This window comes from Amyelois transitella, chromosome W (assembly GCF_032362555.1).
Source record: "Amyelois transitella isolate CPQ chromosome W, ilAmyTran1.1, whole genome shotgun sequence".
NCBI lineage: Eukaryota > Metazoa > Arthropoda > Insecta > Lepidoptera > Pyralidae > Amyelois > Amyelois transitella.
In genome coordinates this window covers 3,836,327-3,859,936 of record NC_083536.1, presented here as the reverse complement: position 1 = coordinate 3,859,936, position 23,610 = coordinate 3,836,327, and the positions used below count along the sequence as shown (strand labels likewise).

The window sequence follows — 23,610 nt, the reverse complement described above, 5'->3', positions numbered from 1 at the left end:
GGATTTTTAGTTTTCCCATACATGAACGCGAATCAGCTGTGCAGCATCTAGCAGTACATTTGGAGAATGGACAAAGAGTTTACTTCACAAGAGAGTCGGCTAGAAAAATTGCAAGCGAACCACCTGAGAACACAACATTAACAGCTTTTTTCCAACTGTGCCAAACGGATTCATTCGCAAAGACATTACTGTATGTTGACGTCCCTATTTATTATACGTGGGACAAAACAAGGAAAATTTTTCAACGACGAAAACAAGGAATACCAGAGGAGGGTCATCCAGAAATCATGAAAGCTGACACAATAGGTCGAGTATACACTGTACATCCAAACAATGCCGAATGTTTCTATCTCCGGATGTTGTTACACGAAATACGGGGACCAACAAGTTTCACAGATCTAAGGACTATTAACGGCTACCTATGCCAGACGTACAGAGAAGCATGTCAACGCTTAGGATTATTGGAAAACGATAACCACTGGGAATTAACACTACAAGAAGCTACACTCACAGCTTCAGCTGAACAACTTCGGGAGTTATTCGCCATAATTCTAACAACATGTAACCTATCAAACCCAAAACGACTATGGGACGCTTTCAAGAGGAGTATGAGTGATGATATATTGTACCAAATCCGACAAACTAATCCAGAACTGACTATAGAATTCAATGATGACATCTTCAATGAAACACTCATTCGCTTAGAAGATAAATGTTTAGCAATAAATAACCAGGCTTTAGTAGAACTTGGAATGCCAGCACCACAAAGAAATGCTTTCAGTGTGTTAAACTACGAAATTATAAAGGAAAAAAGCTACAACATCAATGAACTGCTTGAATACATTGCTCACAACAAACCACTCCTCAATGACAATCAAAAAAAAAGTTTACAACGTTATAATGGACCGGATAATTAACAACACTGGTGGAATTATTTATTTGGACGCACCAGGAGGCACCGGTAAAACGTTTCTACTAAATCTAATACTGGCAGAAATACGTGTTAAAAAACACATCGCACTGGCACTAGCATCATGCGGCATTGCAGCCACACTTATGGAAGGAGGACGAACTGCCCATTCTGCTTTACAACTACCGTAAAATCTCAGGAAAATCTGGACGGGGTCAATGTCTAAAACAAGCTAAGGTTATCTTATGGGATGAATGCACCATGGCCCATAAGTAAATCACTTGAAGCAATGGACAGAACATTACAAGAATTGCGAAAAAAACTCTGAAATAATGGGAGGAGCTCTACTCATACTGTCGGGAGATTTTCGACAAACACTTCCAGTTATTCCCAAGTCAACACCAGCAGACCAAATCAATGCATGCTTAAAAAAGTCACATCTCTGGTCACAAGTACAAATACTGCAATTAACAAAAAACATGAGAGTTGAATTATCAAAAGATGAAACAACAGCACATTTTGCTAAAATACTTTTACAAATAGGTGAAGATACATATCCTACTAACCAAACGACCGGCCTCATTGAACTCAATAGTGATTTCTGTAACATAGCCACTACTGAAAACGATCTAATCGACAAAATTTATCCAAATATTGTTCAAAACTATACCAACGTAGAGTGGTTATTTCAAAGAGCAATTTTGGCCACTAAAAATAATGTTGTTGACGATATCAATTTCAATATTCTAAAGAAAATACCTGGTGAAGAGAGAATATATAAATCGATGGACACGATGGTATCCAGTGAGGAAAGTGTCAACTTCCCTACAGAATTTCTGAACTCTTTACAAGTACCAGGAATGCCATTACACTGCCTTCGTCTCAAAATTGGATCTTCAATCATACTACTTAGAAATCTCAGCTCTCCAAAACTATGTAATGGAACGAGAATGATCGTAAAACAGATATCGAATAATATTATTGAAGCTGAACTTATTTCTGGAAAGAACAAAGGACAAACAGTATTTATACCTAGAATACCACTGATCTCTTCTGAATTGCCATTTCAATTTAAAAGACTGCAATTTCCAATTAAATTAGCTTTTAGTTTTACAATTAACAAAGCGCAAGGACAAACTTTAAAATATTGTGGCATTAACCTCAAAGAACCCTGCTTCTCTCACGGTATACATATGTAGCTTGCTCAAGGGTAGGAAATCCGAAAAATCTATATATATATACTCCAGACGATAAAATGAAAAATGTTGTTTATAAGCAAATAGTGTAAACAATGAGCGAATGTTTTCAAAAAATTTTTTTACCATCGCCAATAGAATAGAATAGAATAGATTTATTTTCAAAATTGGATACAAGGTATCACTTATTGACGTCACATCACTTAAATCTAATTATAACTACTACCGCTTCCAAAGTACATGTGTAGAAGAAGCGGCGGAACAAACTACACTGCAGCATTTTCATCGGACGTCTATGTACGATCGCGTTCATATCTGCAGTCATAGTTTTAAAATTCTTACGCGTTAAAATAGCGTGCACGTTCCACTAGATACACACACACATGCATATTTAAAAAGAATAAATATTCCTTCAAATGAATACGGTCTTTAATACCAATGATTACTAAGGAAAACAGTTTATTATTCTATGACATATAACATAACAAAACAGAAAGAGACGGTAATCAACGATGGCCGAACTGGCCCCGATAATTGTCGATCGAGATATCGTCGTCTCTCATTATTTGCATAAGATTTGCCTATAGAGGGAAGCCTGCGACTGCAAGACTTATGTCATTTCAATAAGGTTGAAAGTTGAAAAAGTCTGCACACGACCCTAACATAGGTAGTGGTTCCTTTGAAAGTTATTGGGTAGCAATTTTATTACTTCGTGTGAGCAAGTGAGATCTAAGATATATTAGATAATCTCGCTTGCTCACACTCGCTTGTTCCTAGTTACTAGCGTTACTTGGATTCCGAAGTTATTCAAGGATTTTTTTTTATTTTTTTACTGACAATTTTTAATGTTTCAAGGTGCCATTTGAACTAAGTAACTGACTGACTAACTAACTGATATCTAAGAATTACAATACCCGTGTCTTCAAACACGGAAATCAGCAAGAAATATTAAAGAAGAGGGAGCAAAATAAAACATTCAATAATTAAAATTAGTAAATTTTATTGAAACAGTTTACCTATAGTTTTATTTACATATTGATGATTATATAAAGCTATACATATATAGTATATTACACTAATTGTATCATCCACTTATCTCCTGTTATTAAGGTTACAGCTTAATTATTTGTTTTCATAAAGAAAAGATATTGAAGCTGTCCTTAAAATACTATCCAAGTAATTAGTACTTTTAATATAAATTGGCAGAAGGTCTTGCACAAATGATATTGTTGGCATATCATCAATCGGATAAATACACCGCACAGTTGGTAACTTGGTTTCTTGCAGCACTTGCACATAATGAGCAGCTGAAGCGCGTCCTGCTATCCATACCTGTTCCCCAGGTCCTGCAGCACTCATCCAGCCCCACATATTTACAGATATGTGTCCAGACTCCATATTTGGCACAATATTTTTTTCTTCATACCGAGTTGCATTTCTTCGCCATAAATGAAGCCTACCGTGTTGTGATAACATAAACGAACTTTTCGTCCGGAAATATCGCTTTTCTCCAGTCAAAATCCAAATACTGCCGAGCAAATTCTAAACGTCTTTGCTTATTTATTTCGGATAAATACGGCTTTCTTGCTGGCTGTCTGTGGTTTAGTCCCTCACGATGCAAACTCGACGAACAGTAACCACTGATGTGTCGAACTGTTCCGCAAATGTTCTGGTCGGTATGAAGCCATTATTTTCGTACTGTTCCACCATGGATCTCCGCTGTGTGGCGTGTCGCTGTGTTGATTAGCGGACGACGGTCGCTGCGCGGTCGACTTTTTACACTACCCTCTTCTTGATGGCGCGTTACCCAACGTTTCACCGCTTGTTGTTTATTGTGTTATTTGTGTGAATGTGTGAGTGATAGCAGCGGTGCAAGCTATAAAGTTTTGCGAACTATGACTGCAATTATGAACGCGACCGTACAAATATAGATCTCTTAAATCTAAATCATGGACGAATACACATTGTATACATTAAAAAACATGAATGATTGTAGAACTAGTTATTTCAATACGAATTCGATATTTCGTCAAATAAATAAAGATAAAATAAAATATGTACACACTGTACAAATTATGTCAACATCATGTCAAAAATGCACAAGCATTTAAAAGGCCATTATGTCAAGCTCGGGCCACACATGTTTATTATTAATATAATCCTCCATGCTGTAATAGGCGTTCCTAAAAAGCTCATCTTTAATGTACTTTTTGAATTTTCTATCATTCATTTCAAGAACACTTTTTGGTAATTTATTATAAAATCTTATACAATTAATCAGAAATGATTTCTCTACCTTAGCCAGCCGATGCGCTGGGATCGACAACTTGTAATTGTTCCGCAGTGATCTACTAGTACATTCACCTACTTTTTTGAAAGCGACTAAGTTTTTCCTAACATGCATAATGTTATCGAAAATGTATTGTGAGGGTAATGTTAAAATATTAAGGGTTTTGAAAAAATCTCTAAGTGAATCTCTTTGTTTTAAGCCGTAGATAGCTCGAATTGCCCTTTTTTGTAGAATGAAAATAGTTTGTATGTCTGCTGCTGCTCCCCAAAGCAGTAGACCATAAGACATTAAACTATGAAAAAAACTAAAATATACTAACTTAGCAGTTGCCACATCTGTCAAATGCCTAATACGACGAATAGCGTAGGCTGCAGAACTAAGCTTTTTAGAAAGTTTTAAAATGTGAGCATTTCATTTCAAATTAGAATCTAATGTTATTCCTAAGAAAGTAGTACTATCAACAAAATCTAATCTTTTATTACTTATACTAATATCTACATTTGCCTGCCGCACATTGGGAAGTGTAAACTTAATGCATTGGGTCTTATTTGCATTTAACAGTAAGTTGTTGATTGTAAACCAGTTAGAAATGGCGGCTAAAGTGCTATTCACATCATCACATATTTCGCTACGGCGGTTCATTTTAAAAATTAGTGACGTATCATCTGCAAACAACACGATGCCAGTCTGTTTCTCAATCATGCAAGGTAGGTCGTTGATATATACCAGAAAGAGAAAAGGTCCCAAAATGGAACCTTGCGATACCCCAATTTTTACCGTCACTCCTTTCGATTTTATATTATTCAAATCTACCGTCTGTAATCTATCACTAAGATATGATTTAATTAGTTCAACGGCATCAGTGTCGAACCCGTAATGAGCGAGCTTGAGCAGAAGAGTTCTATGATCTACGCAATCAAATGCTTTGGTCAGATCGCAAAACACTCCGATGGCATCCTGTGAGTCTTCCCATGCATTGAAAATATGAGTGACAAGAGCCACACCTGCATCTGTTGTACATTTCCCCTCAGTAAAGCCGTACTGCTGACTATGAAATAATTTATTAGACTTAAAGTAACGCTGCATTTGATTAAGCATGATTGTCTCGAACACCTTGCTCAAAATTGGTAAAATTGAGATTGGTCTATAATTACCAGGCTCAGATTTTTCACCTTTCTTGAATAATGGAATTAGTTTACATACATACATAAAATCACGCCTCTTTCCCGGAGGGGTAGGCAGATACTACATCTTTCCACTTGCCACGATCCCTGCATACTTCCTTTGCTTCATCCACATTCATAACTCTCTTCATGCAAGCTCGGCGGTTTCGGGTACTTTTGACCTGACCCTTTACCAGGACGTCCTTAATTTGATCAAGATATGTTCGTCTAGGTTTTCCAACCCCGACCTTTCCCTTCTTGAATTAGTTTACTATACTTCATTAAATTTGGAAATATCCCTTGGTCAACACAATTATTGAATACTAGCGACCCGCCCCGGCTTCGCACGGATGCACAGCCGATCCATACATATAATAAAACTGTAACTGAACTTTGTCTGTACATTGAAGATATTTAAGAAAAAAATTTATAAGGGGTCTTTTTAGGGTCAGTAGAAGCCAAAACAATTTTTTTTAGAATTTTTGTCTGTCTGTCTGTCTGTCTGTCCGTCTGTCTGTCTGTATGTTTGTACGCGCGTCACGCAAAATCTACCGAACGGATCTGAACGAAATTCGGCACAGATATAGTTAGTAACCTGGATTAGAATATAGGCTACTTTTTATCCTGAAATTCTATCCCAAGGGGATGAAATAGGGGGTGCAAGTTTGTATGGAACTTCGTCATTTTTGAATCGATATAAAAAGCTATAAATAATTAATTATTATATGTATGGATAATGATTAAAAAAAAAAAAAAAAAAATAGCATTTTATTTATTTAATTCAATTTGCTTTGTTTATTTAGTTCCCGTGGTTTAGATATTTATTTTTTGACCACCCGATACGAGATGGCGCCTCATGAGAATTTAAGAAATAATACGATTGTAGCCGCTGGCAAATTTTTTAATTAATTAAAAATTCTTATGGAGATAATGTAACTGTATCTGATGAAAGAGTTATCAATTATTGCCTTTGTTCGCTTCAAGGTGTTGTCTTATCAATTGATGGCCATTCTTTGAGTCACTACGGTCTTCCGGAACCACAGGAAACCTCTGACGATCCACAAGTGAGTCGCAAATATTCAGCAGATACAAGTTATGACGCTGTTGCAATGGCTGAGATCGTAAATAATTGTATTGGGATGATTTCCGATGAGCAAAAGTCTGTGTTTGACAACGTATTGAGAAGTGTTAACGAAGAGCAGGGTGAAACAATTTGCCTTGACGCGCCTGGTGGTACAGGCAAAACCTTTTTGACTCGCTTATTACTGGCTGAGGTCAGAAGGCAAGGAAAGATAGCGTTAGCTGTTGCGTCTTCGGGGATAGCTGCCACCTTATTACCTAGAGGGAAAACAGCGCACACTATGTTCAAGATCCCTTTGGACCTGGATATAAATGAGACTCCAGTTTGTGCAGTGCAGTGTCGCGGAACAGCGACAAAGCAAAAATACTTACTAGCAGAATGTAGCCTAATCGTTTGGGACGAATGCACCATGGCTCATAAAAAAGCAGTGGAAGCAGTCGACCGTACGCTTAAAAATATCCGGCGAAACAATCACATTATGGGAGGTACCACTGTATTATTTTGTGGTGATTTCCACCAGACTCTACCCGTCATAAGCCGAGGTACTAGAGCTGATGAAGTAAGCGCATGTCTCAAACGTTCCATACTCTGGCCTCAGGTTAGGAAATTAAGTCTAACACGTAATATGGGAGAATATGGGTGGTAATCCTCGAGCGCAAGAATTCTCAGATGTGTTATTAAAAATCGGTTATGGTACGTTGCCTGAATCGAACGGATTGGTGACTCTGCCAGAGAACCTCTGTCAAGTAGTTACTTCGGTGGAGGAACTTATTCATTTCGTTTATATCTCAAACCTATCTCAAATAATTCATCACGAGGATTCTTGGATATGCGAGCGAGCAATCCTAACACCCAAAAATGAGCAAGCAGCTGCTATTAATTTAAGTATTTTGAAAAAAAATATGGGAGCGAGGTGGTATATCAATCCATAAATACAGTTCTAGATAGTACCGATGCTACAACTTATCCGGTAGAGTTCCTTAATTCACTTTCGGAATCTGGACTGCCCGCGCATACAATTGCACTAAAAGTAGGCATTCCAATTATGTTGCTACGCAACTTAACCCGGCCGAAACTTTGTAATGGGATTCGTCTTAAAGTGATGTCGCTTCAGAACAATATTATAGAAGCTGAAATACTTACTGGTTGTGCAGCCGGTGAGATTGTTTTTATACTGCGCATTCCCCTCATTCCCAACAACAACTTTCCATTTCAATTTAAGCGTGTACAGTTTCCAGTGGCTATATGTTTCGCGATGACAATTAACAAATCGCAAGGTCAAACACTTGGAGCAGCCGGAGTCGACCTCAGGACGAATTGCTTCTCACACGGACAGTTCTACGTCGCTTGCTCGCGGGTCACTAGCTGTGACAGTTTATTTGTGATGTCTCCAATGGGCAAGACAGCAAATGTTGTATACAAAGAGATACTTTAACTCTCTATTATTATAATTTCCTTTTTTTGTCTTTAGAATTTATTAGTTTTTTAACACCTCCGCCCCGGGACTTTGCTTTTGTAGGAAAAATAAACTATGTTCTATTCCAGGCATTATTCTTCCCGGGTACGTAAGTTTCATCAAAATCCATCCAGTAGAATTTGCGTGATTGAATAGCATCCTCAAACACGCACTCACGTTGGTACATCTATTTTTTTTGCATAATATTTGTTTATGTCAATGTAAGGCTCTTTATCTAAGCAATCTTTTTATGAAAGCGAAATTAACGCAGGCGAAGCCGCGGGCAAAAGCTAGTACTAAATATATCTCTATTAGAACTCACTAAATGACCGCCCGCAAAACGGCGAAGTCTTGCTCCCGGCAAAAGTGTCACTTCTGCCTGCAGTCCCGGGCCGTGCAGCAGAAATCGTAATATTTTAATTTCACCACAACTTCAAAACCAAACGTCCAATTTTAATCATTCAAAGACCAAATATTATCTACATAAACTGTACTTATTGATTAAATTATTTATTTTGATAAGGATTAATAGCATGAGTAAAAAAAACGCGTTTAAATGTAGAAATTCAAGATTTTTAAATAACAATGTGGTTGTTGTGCCTCACTCGACATAGATAGGTATAGTGTGTCGCGGACTTTTTTGTAGATATTTATAAGATCTACAATTAATTAAAACATTTTATGGTTCTATCTTTTGTAGTTTAGGTAGCGTATCCATATCCATACATATAATAAAACTGTAACTGAACATTGTCTGTACATTGAAGATATTTAAGAAAAAATATTGTAAGGGGTCTTTTGAGGGTCAATAGAAGGCAAAACAATTTTTTTTTAAATTTTTGTCTGTCTGTCTGTCTGTCCGTCTGTCTGTCTGTATGTTTGTACGCGCATCACGCAAAATCTACCGAACGGATCTAAACGAAATTCGGCACAGATATAGTTAGTAACCTGGATTAGAATATAGCCTACTTTTTATCCTGAAATTCTTTCCCAAGGGGATGAAATAGGGGGTGCAAGTTTGTATGGAACTTCGTCATTTTTGAATCGATATAAAAAGCTATAAATAATTAATTATCATATTTATTATGATTGAAAAAATATCATTTTATTGATTAAATTAATTATGCTTTGTTTATTTATTTAGTTCCCGTGGTTTAGATATTTATTTTTTGTCCATACATATAATAAAACTGTAACTGAACATTGTCTGTACATTGAAGATATTTAAGAAAAAATATTGTAAGGGGTCTTTTTAGGGTCAATAGAAGGCAAAACAATTTTTTTAAAATTTTTTGTCTGTCTGTCTGTCTGTCCGTCTGTCTGTCTGTATGTTTGTACGCGCATCACGCAAAATCTACCGAACGGATCTGAACGAAATTCGGCACAGATATAGTTAGTAACCTGGATTAGAATATAGCCTACTTTTTATCCTGAAATTCTATCCCAAGGGGATGAAATAGGGGGTGCAAGTTTGTATGGAACTTCGTCATTTTTGAATCGATATAAAAAGCTATAAATAATTAATTATCATATTTATTATGATTGAAAAAATAGCATTTTATTGATTAAATTAATTATGCTTTGTTTATTTATTTAGTTCCCGTGGTTTAGATATTTATTTTTTGCCCACCCGATACGAGATGGCGCCTCATGAAAATTTAAGACATAACACAATTGTAGCCGCTGGCAAAATTTTTAATTAATTATATAATTAAAACTTCTTTTATTCATTGATTCAGTTTCGCCAGCACTTACCGTTTCACCACATCTTTGAGAAGAATTTTTTTTTATGTGTTTAGGTGGTTTGACGCGCCCCGCATCGGCGACGGTTGCCATGCTCCTCAAGATTAGCAGGAATAACACACATGTAGTAACACCAGTACTTACCATTTCACCATTGATTTAGTTCCCGTGGTTTAGATATTTATTTTTTGACCATCCGATACGAGATGGCGCCACGAGAATTTAAGAAATAACGCGATTGTAGCCGCTGGCAAAATTAGATAGTACCGATGCTTGCAGCATCGGTACTTATTCGGTAAAGTTCCTTAATTCACTTTCGGCATCTGGACTGCCCGCGCATACAATTGCTCTAAAAGTAGACATTCCATTTTGTAATGGGACTGCCTTAAAGTGGTGTCGCTTCATAACATTATAATAGAAGCTAAAATTCTTACTGGTTGTGCAGCTGGTGAAATTGTTTTTATACCGCGCATTCCCCTCATTCCCAACAACTTTTCATTTCAAATTAAGCGTGTACAGTTTCCAATGGCTATATGTTTCGCGATGACAATTAACAAATCGCAAGATCAAACACTTGGAGCAGCCGGAGTCGACCTCAGGACGATTTGCTTCTCACACGGACAGCTCTACGTCGCTTGCTCGCGGGTCACCAGCTGTGACAGTTAATTTGTGATGTCTCCAATGGGCAAGACAGCAAATGTTGTATACAAAGAGATACTTTAACTTTCCATTATTATAATTTCCTTTTTTGTCTTTAGAATTTATTCGTTTTTTAACAGCTGCGCTTCCGAGCTTTGCTTTTGTAAGAAAAATAAACTATGTTCTATTCCGTGTGGTTCCCGGCACTATTACAAAAAAGAATAGGACCACTCCATCTCTTTCCCATGGATGTCGTAAAAGGCGACTAAGGGATAGGCTTATAAACTTAGGATTCCTCTTTTAGGCGATGGGCTAGCAACCTGTCACTATTTGAATCTCGGTTCTATCATTAAGCCAAATAGCTGAACGTGGCCATTCAGTCTTTTCAAGACTGTTGGCTCTGTCTACCCCGCAAGGGATATAGACGTGACCATATGTATGTATGTTCTATTCCAGGCATTATTCTTCCCGTGTACGTAAGTTTCATCAAAATCCATCCAATAGAATTTGCGTGATTGAATAGCATCCTCAAACAAGCACTCACGTAGGTACATCAATTTTTTTGCATAATCTATACTAACATTATAAAGCTGAAGAGTTTGTTTGTTTGAACGCGCTAATCTTAGGAACTACTGATTCGAAATGAAAAATTATTTTTGCGTTGAATATACCATTTATCGAGGAAGGCTTTAGGCTATATAACATCACGCTGCAACTTTAACGAGAAAACAAAAAATGGACTATGTGAAAAAAAACGGGGAAAATTATTCATCCTTGAGGGCTTCAATGATGCTCAAAATAACAATTCCACGCGGACGAAGTCGCGGGCACAGCTAGTAATAAATAAAATAAAAATAAAATAAATAAAGAAAGTAATGACGAAAGAATACTATGAACATGCTCACAATGGATAAATTACATAAATTGAGCCCTACAGTAAGTTGTAAACTTGAGTCGCAAAATACTAACTCAACAATACTACATTTTGTTGATTCACGTATAGAAAACCATACTCGGGACAAACTGAAAAAAAGATCGGGGATCGAACCCGAGGTCTCCGTGTCTCAGTTCAGCTTGATAACCGCTGAGCCACGGAGCTCGTCAAACCGCTGTGTGGACGAAGCGTTCTGTGCATGTATTCATTGTTATAAATTTTATTGATAGACCTTGGTATCTAATTACAATATGAATGAACGTGTTCTAACGTGAACAGTAATTTGAACGACTATGACAGAAAACATTTTAGCAAGGACAAAATCGCGCTGCGCATGCATTTTTATTTGAATGCAGTGCGCAAACTGTATGTGACATGTATCACTTTTGTACGATCAAGCGCATAGTCCACACCACAGGACGTTGCTTCCAATAAATTTAAGTATTTAAAAACTAAAACAATGGTAAGTTGCTTTATATATTTAATTGTTTCTTATAGATATAAGATTGATTTAATATTATTCTAAATTTATGTTTTTTTACAGACGCCGCAATACGTAGATGATGTGACTGCGAATTCAGATAATGAAACATTTATTCCCGATTATTTTGAACATGCTCAACGTCTATCAGATGGATTGACTGAGGAATTAATTAAAATACAAGCTTTCGAAAAATCAAAAGCAAAGGCGCGTGAACAGAAGGTACCAAAAAAATTCTTTCTTTATTATTAATTTAAATAAGATGAACACTATTTTTCCATGTTAGCCTGGTCTGGTCGGGGATCAAACCCGTTTTATTTGAATTATTGTTATGTGTATTTTTATTTTTTGTTACAGACAACAGGACGCGATATCGCTATCTTTCCAGATAGTGAAACATTAATACCAGAGTCATTTCAATGTCCTCGAGATTCGTTTGGATTCTCCGAAGAACTTTTCAAGATACAGAGTCGTCCCACCGAACAATCAAAATTAAGTACTCATAAACGGAAAATGAAGTTAAAGGGGGGTCGCAATAAGGTAGATTTTTCCAAAAAGATTGTCAAATCACATGTTCCCCATCAATCGTTTGTGATAAAAAGTGCTCCCCACAAAGGTCTTAGACTGATCAAGATTCAAGTGCTTGACTTAGAGTGTAATCAATTAATAAGTGACTGTCTTCAGGACGATAGGGTCTTATTGAGCTCTCAATATGTGGTAAAAAGATGTTGGTGATGAAATTATGGACCAGACTGAAAAAATTATTAGTAATATTTCAAAAAAAATTTGTAACTATAGTTATACCAATTGGTTTTAAAATTATATATAAATGTATGTCAATTAATGTAATTTCCTTTATCAGTTTTCATGTCATTGTGTTATTTTTTACAGATTTGTGTTATTTGCCTAGTATCAATAAACGTAAAATTTAAAAGATATGTGCCTTTATTTTATAGTTTAATTAAGAACCATAACCTAAATAAATTAAAAAAACACAGTATATTTTATTCAGTAAAATATTTTTATTATTCGAAAAATCTTATTATAATTTAAATAAAGAATTAAACACAAAATTGTCTTGACACCACTTTTTTAAACAGAGTGCATTTTTCAAAGCACACCTTTTTTTATGATGAACACAATTTAACACCTGATTATTCTCCTCACAATAATCCTCATATAATTTAAGTAATTTAGGACAACCCTTTTCACCCAGTTCTATAATTTCACAATCGTTGCATAACTCTTGAATCCATACAATCTTCTCATTTCCTTTAACTAAGACATTTTTACTTTTTAAATATGGAATTATAACTCGCCGGAATTCTCGATAATCGATAAACCCTTCATACCAATGTAGTCCCCGATTATTTTCTAACCATCGAACTCGCTTTTTTTCTTCATCAGAAAGAGTTTTAAAAGAATAAGGTGCTTTAACCAAGAAAGTTTGTGTGTACTTATTCCTTAGTTGCAATCGAAAATTCCTTAACAATAAAATTATTTTTCAAATCCTTAAACCCTTGTAAATCTATGATTATTGTATTAGCATTCATGATAACTTCTTAACAATATTGCTCAATGGCTTGTATTCAAATATGCAATCGTTTAGTATCAGACAATATGCAGCCGTTTGATCGGGTATGTCTTGGTCAGATTCGAATTCAACTCTCACATCAATTGATCCCTTTAACATTTCATGCTGTCGTGAACAGTCTATAACAAATAACGGAGCTATGTCTCTAAATTCTTTTAATCCCATCAACGGCTCCGCTCGGCGACTATGATAAGACTGATGAAATCTTGCGTATTGTTCATATATTAATGAATATCTGTTGTCTGCGAAACTAATATTTAAACCTTCATACGGATAATATAAAGAATTTAGAAATACTCTTACGTCTCGAATATGACAATGGTCGAACTCTGCCATCGACATTGTTGCATTACTTTTACGGTTTGTTTGTAAAGCAATAATAACAAATCTTGGTTTCTCCAACTGTGATGAAGTTTTAATGGACCAAGTATGTTTCCTGGTTTTGGGTAACAATGGGTACTCATACAAATCCCAGTTACGAAACGCTAAGGTTATCGCTCGATCTTTTTCTAAATGTTTAAGTAAATTGATTCTTTCACGGTCCGACACTCGAACATGAGGAACTCGCCAAACTATTTTATTTATAATTATATCTTCGACAATTTCTCCAGAACTTAGTAATAAGGAATTGAGATTTGTATTACTTCTCAATAGTACTAATTCATGTTTACAGTTCATTATGATTTTTTCATAATCTTCTGCAAAACCTAATATTTTATTTAACGGTATATACACAGAAAATCCTCCATCGGTGGTAATGCCTGAAGGAGACCAACCCCAAACTTTTGCGCTTTTGGATTCATTTTCGTTCAATGATAGATAAGATTTAATTGTTGTGGTAATACCTGCATTTTTAATCTTATCTATTTCTATCCCATTTAGTTCATATCTTATATCTTGAAATAGAAATAGTACGGGGTTGTTTACGAAATGCACACTCGGTACTTTTTCTTTGCCAGCGTTATTTTGTTTATACACATCGACTCTGCCCTCAATATACAAACAGCTGAGTGCAGGCAACACATACAAGTCTTGTTGATTAATCGGTATCCGTATTTCATCATTTTTGTTAAAACTTGATACATAAGGCTTATACGAATGATATTCAAAACTTTCTATGCTATTGTCATAAGACGCGGGTTGGCATATATTTAAAATGTTCATATTAACAAACCTAGTAGCCTTAAAAAGTCTTTATTTTTTTTTTGTTAGTTTTTTTTTTAATCGCAGCGATGTTTCTTTGTGAGGTGATCCTTTAGGACTGAGTCTTTTAATAGGAGTGAAGGTGTTATTATGAAAATTTAACATTTTGGTTTAAAGTGCAAATACAACTGTACTTCTTCACCGCGTAAGTTAATTTGCTTATTTTCTGCGTCTAACAACCTTATATTGAGTGAATTTATTGAGCTCTGATTGACAGGAAAGTAAATTAAATTCTTAGGTATTTCAATAATTCTGTAACCAGGGGGTACGTTAGGCACAAATTCATAAATAATATGGCTTGCTTTTCCGTTTACAAATGATCCGCTGATAACATCACATTCGATGCGTACGATAGTTGTTGCTAAAATGCTGACAGGATGCTGAGATTCAGTACTTATATTAGCTTTGATTGATTCTCTATTAAATCCTAATATTTTTCCGATTGAATTATTTTTATTAAAGTGTACATCTTTGGAACAAAAAATTCTTGTTTTTAACGTATTATTATTACAACCCAATTTCAACGCTGCATTCTTTATGTTACTTTTCAGATAATCACAAATATCTTGAAACTCATACGATCCTTCAGGAATTTCAATAACTTCATCTTTTCCATAGTAAAATTTGTTATTTTTTGCGTCTATGTTAGGTATAGAATTAAATGTAGAAAAATACAAAAGCCCACATTCGTACTCTCCATTCAGTTGTAATGTAGGGGAATAGTTAGTTGTTAAAAATTCTCCTCTGCCTGTTATTGACACAGTGAAAGACATTATTATACTGATACAAATATATTTTTATTATATTATTTATACAAATGATGTTTCCAAAATTCTTTTAAAAACTTTAAACAAAGGTGTCCACAGTTTATAGTACCATAAGATTGATATTGCAAATAATTATAATTTATAGTTAAAGGACTTAAATAATTTACTAGTTCCAATGGTGGTTTTAAATCACCAAAACTATCAAAATATTCACAGTAATTAATATATTTTACGTAGGCTACCCAATGTGTTCCAGGATTGTCAGAACTATCTAAATTTAATATAGCACACTCAATTTTTTTTGGTTTCCGAGGAAGAGTATCTCTCATATACACTCCGCGAAAGTAAGGAATATCAATAGCATGTTCCATTATATCTAAATTGGTTAGTGCTCGTCTGGGTAGCCGCTTTTTCAGTTTTTTGAAGGACTTAGATATAATCCTGCTCCCTTTTTATATGGTTTTATATACAAGGCCTTTCCTAAAGCAACAGATTCCATCATCTTGTTATGTCGTTTAGACTCTTCAAAGTTTTTCTGAGCTACTTTGTAATCATTAACAGCCTTTGCTATACCTGCCGCGCCACCAGCAAGTGAACCTAAAGCTGACAGACCGGCAAAGATGGGAATGAGCGGTAAAAAGCCTCCGCATTTAGGAATGGGTATACATCGTGGTAAACGTGTACGTGATCCGTTATTTTTAGAAAATAGTCTTTTTGCGGTTGCATATGCAAAGTTTATAGTTGAACGCTTGTCCTTTGATTTAATATTTTTAAGCTTAGATTGTATATTTTTCACTACTTTCATAAATGAACGAACTCCAGCGCCAGCTTTGAGTTTTGCTTTCATTGCATTTTTTACAATCCATGAAGCCAATTTTTCTCCTTTTCCAGCACTCTTCGATTTTATTCTTTTCTTAGCCATATTCAAAAGGTCTAAATCTGCTTTATGTCGAATGTTTAAATCCTTATTATTGTATGCAATATCGTGGTACATACAAGCTTCATCCAATTTATTTATACCTCGCTCACCTCTTAATAATCGTTTTTGAAGTTTAGTACCTGGTCCACAAAACTGATATCCAGGAATATGTAGTTCGAAAGGTAAATTATTGATGACATTATTTAAAATACCTCTTCCCTTCTTCATAGATATTCTTGAAATGAAGATATTTATTATGACGCTCACTTTATATTACAATAGTAATGCATTCTTGTCCACCCAACTATTTTCTTTTTCACTTAAACCTAACCACTTTACATAAAGTTTATGACCTTTACGTTTAATAACTCTTTCAATAAGATAAAGTTCTGGAAATTTCGTTTTTTGTAATTCATATTCATAAAAAGCTCCCAAAATTTTCTGTTTATGTTTGTCTTCTAATAGGTATGTTGGTGGATTCGTATCATTTACCTTGTCAATAACAAATATTTCTGTCGACCAGTTGGGAGTGTATCCTTTATAAAAATCACCTTTAAATTTACTTATCCGAACACTATCACCAACGTGGAACTTAGGCTTGCGATATAAAACTCGCTTTTGTGCACGCAATATGTTACATCTAACATGTATCTGGTTTACTTTATTTACGTCGACTGGTTTAAATTTAGTAGTACGGTGAGTAGTATTGTTATATTTTTCTACAACGGAATTTAAATTTGGTCCTAACCATTTATAACAACCATACAAACTAAACATTTTGTAAAGATTACATTTTATTGTACGAATAACTCTTTCCACAATAGAAGCTTTTTTGGTGGAGTAGGTGGAATAATGATTAATGTCATATTTCTTACACAATTTATTAAAAGCATCATTATAAAATTCTTTGCCTAAATCAGTTTGTAAATTTATAGGTTTTCGTTTTGAACGAGATACAATTTCAAACATTGCTTTTGTCACACATTTTTTGTTTTTTGATTTTATAGGATATGTCCACACATATTTTGTAAAAGTATCTATTACAACTAAAACATATTTATATCCTTTGTTAAAATAAGAATATTTCTGAAAATCCATAAGATCAGCTTGCCATAAGTCGTCTATTCCTTTTATAATTGTAAATCGACGAGGAAAATTTCTTCTTGCTGCTTTATGAATTTCATCCACTATGTTTTTTTTTGCTCATTGTGTTGGTTCAATTTAAGTTCAATCAAATTATCTATTTCTTGTTTTGTATAAAACGATTTTGACAAACGGTCTGATGTAGCTTTTTCCAATTTTTTTAAATATACTTGTATATTATCATTAACCACTCTTATTTCTTTTCTTAACTCTTGTAGTATATTATCGACGTATGCTTTGTTCACTGCTTCATCGGCTTCATCTGGAGATGAAAGACCTTTTAATTTAGATGTTTTCAAATCATAGTGTCCAGCATCAGTTTTCACCAATGTATCGTTTAAAGTGTCGATAAATTCCAATAATCGCAAACGTTTATGGACGTGATGACCGAACTTATCTACATTCATTGCTGTCTAGATGATTAGAGATCTCGAATTATACTGGTCATTTTCTGTGGCGATAGCTGTTTATGTTCTATATTTATAATTCCAGCTTCTCGTAATTCTTCTATGACTGCAATAATTTCATTATCTACACCACTATTGCCAGCCGCTCGTGATCCTAACAACAATTTTAATCGTTCTACCAGTTCGTTGGGATCATCCCAATAAACATAATCAGTATATTTTTTTACTTTTTTCAGAAGTGGAATACCTTTTCCTTGAGGGAGACTTTCTACACTTGAAATCATATTTTTTGAGAATTTAAATAAAGGCTTAATGACATTAATGTATTTAAAACCTTTGTTACTGTTTATAGGTTTAGATGACTCATAATTACGTCGATGTGCATTAGTATCAATTAGTAACAATTTATAATTTTGCAAGTCCTCCTCTCTGACTTTTTCTAGATCAGGTTTCCTTTTAAATAGTAACTCTCTTAAACCATCTGTCTTCTTTAAAATTCGAGTTCCTATTTTCAGAATGTTATCATTATCGAAAACACGAATATTGCCAAGCATTAGTTTTCCCCGCTCATGTCTTACTCCAAAAGGTATAGCATCCATTACTTCTGATGATGTAGACCACGACAAAGTTTGACGATTATCTGGAGAAGACGCAATAGATTTGAATGAACCTTCACTGACATTATGATCTTCAGAAGGTGTGGAAATTAAAGTTTTGTTGTAATTATTAGGAAAGTCGCTTTCAGAAACAGTGTCATTCGATTCTTCATTGGATGAATAAGACGATGTACTTTAATTTTTACATTTTTTCCCAACAGAGGGAATGTAATTATTTTCATTCTCAACCCATTTTTCATTATTTTTATTGGCTATCAAATTAAGGGGATCAACAATAGGTTTGAAAATTTTCTCCAGTGCCATATTATTTACGTTTTTTGTATCCTTAATCATCCCCACTTTTCTTTCAACAGCTGCTGCTGACTTTACTATTTGTTTTTTAAATGTTTTTTCCATTTTACTGCTTGATATTGTGTTCAGTCGCAGATCACACTTTAAAGTGACCTTTTATTATCACTACATTGTATTAAGTATGTTAATCTAGAACTATAAAAGTGTCAAATGCTGACCTATAACATCCTTAGTTTTTATCACAATCCTTATTAATAACAAGATAATTAAAAGGCTTTTTCCAAACTTTTGAACACATTTCACGAAATTGATTCCATGACATATCAGACCCTACATGCTCATCATAAACATGTTTCAAATTAATATCATCTTATTTAAATAATACAATCAAATTGGAATTGTCTCTCACTAGTTGTTTAGGTATTTTTGTATATGTTTGATTAATATAAAAACAATCAATTTTCTTATGTCGACCCATAGCAAAATAATCTCTAATGCTGTTCTGATTTTCGCAAGCTACATCATCAAATATTATAATTGAATCAGGTAGCGCTTCGTGAGGACTCAAAATTTCACAATTGTGATTGTATTTATGAAAGGTTGTACCAGAAACCATGTTCATAACTTTCTCTAAAATAAGTATTTTGCTTGATATAAAGATTTTGAATAAACATATAAGTTACAAAATCGTGGACCATCTGTATGTAACAATAAACTTATTACTAAGTTGGTTTTTCCACAATTTGATGGACCACAAACGATACAACGTATTGTGTTCGGCAGAAGGTTTCCGTGTCGTTTTGGTTCTTGTGATGAAGCAGGACAAATACAATCTAATTTTAGTGAGTCTTTTTGTTTCACAAATTTCATTTCTAGTTATTAGCATGTGCTTAAACTCGTCTGCAGTACTCAACGAATTTGAGCGAAATGAATTTAGGTTTAACGAATAAACACGTTTTATAATTTAACATGTAAAATCTTATTGGTAAAACAGGAATCAGGAAAGCACAACAAAATAATGTTTGATGGTTAGAATGAATCATGTGTAAAAAGTGTGTTCGGTGTGTGATCTTTCCACGAGCTCGCGGGTGATTCTTATCAATTTTATAGTGGAGTCAGGTGAGTGCATTCGACTAATGTTTTGTGTTTAGAATGAATCGAAATTTGTTTATTGTCCCAGAATTCCCAATAAACATCTACTACTATGTATCCCCTTCCGGGATTTAAACTATTTAGAAATGATCGAATTTACGAAACCGTCACTAATGGTGTCACTAAAATGGTAAGATGTGGTGGAGTCGCTATTTATTTACGAGGTGATAAACCATGCCAAATTTTATCTCAATCTCCTTCTGCATATGAAAACCCTGAATACCTTTTTCTAGAAATTTCTCTTTCTCCTACTAAAATTTTGACAATTTATATATCTACAGTCTTTAATACAGATTACTTCGTATTCCGAGTTTCATTTTTGGACCCAGTACGGCAGTGTTTAGGTAGCCAATAGGCTTTCCTACAAAGCTCATCTTTAATGTACTTTTTAAATTTTCCATCATTCATTTCAAGAACACTTTTTGGTAATCATTATCATTACATACATACATACATACATATGATCACGTCTATATCCCTTGCGGGGTAGACAGAGCCAACAGTCTTGAAAAGACTGAATGGCCACGTTCAGCCATTTGGCTTAATGATAGAACCGAGATTCAAATAGTGACAGGTTGCTAGCCCATCGCCTAAAAGAGGAATCCTAAGTTTATAAGCCTATCCCTTAGTCGCCTTTTACGACATCCATGGGAAAGAGATGGAGTGGTCCTATTCTTTTTTGTAATAGTGCCGGGAACCACACGGCATTAATTATAATAAAACAAAGTTGATAAAATGTGTGTGCCGATACAACTTAAAAAGGATTCCCGATACGATAAAGGGACTTATATAGTGCAATAGCCCTTTATCCCTCCTCGAACAAGAAAGTTCCCGTTTTAACTTGAAGGGCGTATTTTTAAAGATATAAGGGCTTTTCCAATTCCTTAACTTGAAAATTAAGTGAAGTAGTGGCGCCATCTGTTGTCGAGTAGTTGAACTCCATTCAGAACAACGATTATTTGAGTTTCGAAAGGCGCTGCGAGCAATTACAGCATGTGTAGCAATGGCGCAAAATTTAAAATTCCAATTTCAACAAAGTCTTAAATTACAATTGTTTCTATAATAAAGTTATTAAATTTTGTGTATTTATACAGCACTAGCTGTGCCCGCGACTTCGTCCGCGTGGAATTGTTATTTTGAGCATCATTGAAGCCCACAAGGATGAATAATTTTCCCCGTTTTTTTTCACATAGTCCATTTTTTGTTTTCTCGTTAAAGTTGCAGCGTGATGTTATATAGCCTAAAGCCTTCCTCGATAAATGGTATATTCAACGCAAAAATAATTTTTCATTTCGAATCAGTAGTTCCTAAGATTAGCGCGTTCAAACAAACAAACTCTTCAGCTTTATAATGTTAGTATAGATTATGCAAAAAAATTGATGAACCTACGTGAGTGCTTGTTTGAGGATGCTATTCAATCACGCAAATTCTATTGGATGGATTTTGATGAAACTTACGTACACGGGAAGAATAATGCCTAGAATAGAACATAGTTTATTTTTCTTACAAAAGCAAAGCTCGGAAGCGCAGCTGTTAAAAAACGAATAAATTCTAAAGACAAAAAAAGGAAATTATAATAATGGAAAGTTAAAGTACCTATCTCTTTGTTTACAACATTTGCTGTCTTGCCCATTGGAGACATCACAAATTAACTGTCACAGCTGGTGACCCGCGAGCAAGCGACGTAGAGCTGTCCGTGTGAGAAGCAAATCGTCCTGAGGTCGACTCCGGCTGCTCCAAGTGTTTGACCTTGCGATTTGTTAATTGTCATCGCGAAACATATAGCCATTGGAAACTGTACACGCTTAATTTGAAATGGAAAATTGTTGGGAATGAGCGGAATGCGCGGTATAAAAACAATTTCACCCGCTGCACAACCAGTAAGAATTTTAGCTTCTACTATAATGTTATGAAGCGACACCACTTTAAGGCAGTCCCATTACAAAATGGAATGTCTACTTTTAGAGCAATTGTATGCGCGGGCAGTCCAGATGCCGAAAGTGAATTAAGGAACTATACCGAATAAGTACCGATGCTGCAAGCATCCGTAATATCTAATTTTGCCAGCGGCTACAATCACGTTATTTCTTAAATTCTCGTGGCGCCATCTCGTATCGGATGGTCAAAAAATAAATATCTAAACCACGGGAACTAAATCAATGGTGAAATGGTAAGTACTGGCGTTACTACATGTGTGTTATTCCTGCTAATCTTGAGGAGCATGGTAACCGTCGCCGATGCGGGGCGCGTCAAACCCTACCTACATAAAAAAAAATTCTTCTCAAAGATGTGGTGAAACAGTAAGTGCTGGCGAAACTAAATCAATGAATAAAAGAAGTTTTAATTATATAATTAATTAAAAATTTTGCCAGCGGCTACAATTGTGTTATTTCTTAAATTCTCATGAGGCGCCACCTCGTATCGGGTGGGCAAAAAATAAATATCTAAACCACGGGAACTAAATAAATAAACAAAGCATAATTAATTTAATCAATAAAATGCTATTTTTTCAATCATAATAAATATGATAATTAATTACATACATACATATGTAGCGGGAGCGATGATTCGGCTCGACCGCCACCAAAGGGAAGATCTTCCGCCAGGCTAGGTGTTATGCCTGGGGAACCGCGGCTCCGACGATGTTGTGTCGGAGGTTGTATATATAGCTCCAATCCGTGAAATCTTTGAAATAGCGTCTTAGATTCTTCGCTGCTATTGGTTGAGCGCGTCAATTTCTTCGCGATGATTGACAGTTGTTGTGTGATTTGATGTTTGTGACGAGTGGCGTAGAGATGTCGCCACAGTACTCCCCCCCAAGACCGGAGGTCTGAAGTCTTGATCTTGCTGTGCAATCTGTGCTTCGGTAGCTTGCAAGTGCCAGTTGTCTTCCAGTGAGTCGGAAGTTGCTCGAAGTCCTAGTGAGTCAGGAGTGAGCCGTTGCGTTGCTCGTAGTCTGCGGTGAGTCGAGACAGTAGAGAGCGAAGTCGACTTGTTGGCGCCGGAAGATATCGTGCAGAGCTGCCACGCTGGAGAGAAGAGCGGCCGTCGAAGAGATCCAGGCGTGGGCTGCGGTAGATGCGTCGGTCGCTGAAGTCGATGAGAGTGAGTGCGGGTGGAGACAGGACCAGGAAGCTCGGTGAGTCGGCTGCGATGGACCTGCTGCGATACCCAGTTGCTGGCTTGCTGTGAGACTGCTTGCAGAGTGAGGAGTGATGCTGAGGATTGGAGTTGATGATGATGGAGAAGGTTGCTTCCAATCACGTCGGGGTCACCAATGTAGCGGGAGCGATGATTCGGCTCGACCGCCACCAAAGGGAAGATCTTCCGCCAGGCTAGGTGTTATGCCTGGGGAACCGCGGCTCCGACGATGTTGTGTCGGAGGTTGTATATATAGCTCCAATCCGTGAAATCTTTGAAATAGCGTCTTAGATTCTTCGCTGCTATTGGTTGAGCGCGTCAATTTCTTCACGATGATTGACAGTTGTTGTGTGATTTGATGTTTGTGACGAGTGGCGTAGAGATGTCGCCACACATACATATGATCACGTCTATATCCCTTGCGGGGTAGACAGAGCCAACAGTCTTGAAAAGACTGAATGGCCACGTTCAGCTATTTGGCTT

At 35.7% G+C, this 23,610-nt stretch overlaps 1 pseudogene; it reads right to left on the bottom strand.

Annotated features, from left to right (window-relative positions):
- Positions 1-17,940: 17,940 nt before the first annotated feature.
- Positions 17,941-18,939, bottom strand: LOC132904079 (uncharacterized; annotated as a pseudogene).
- Positions 18,940-23,610: the final 4,671 nt, after the last annotated feature.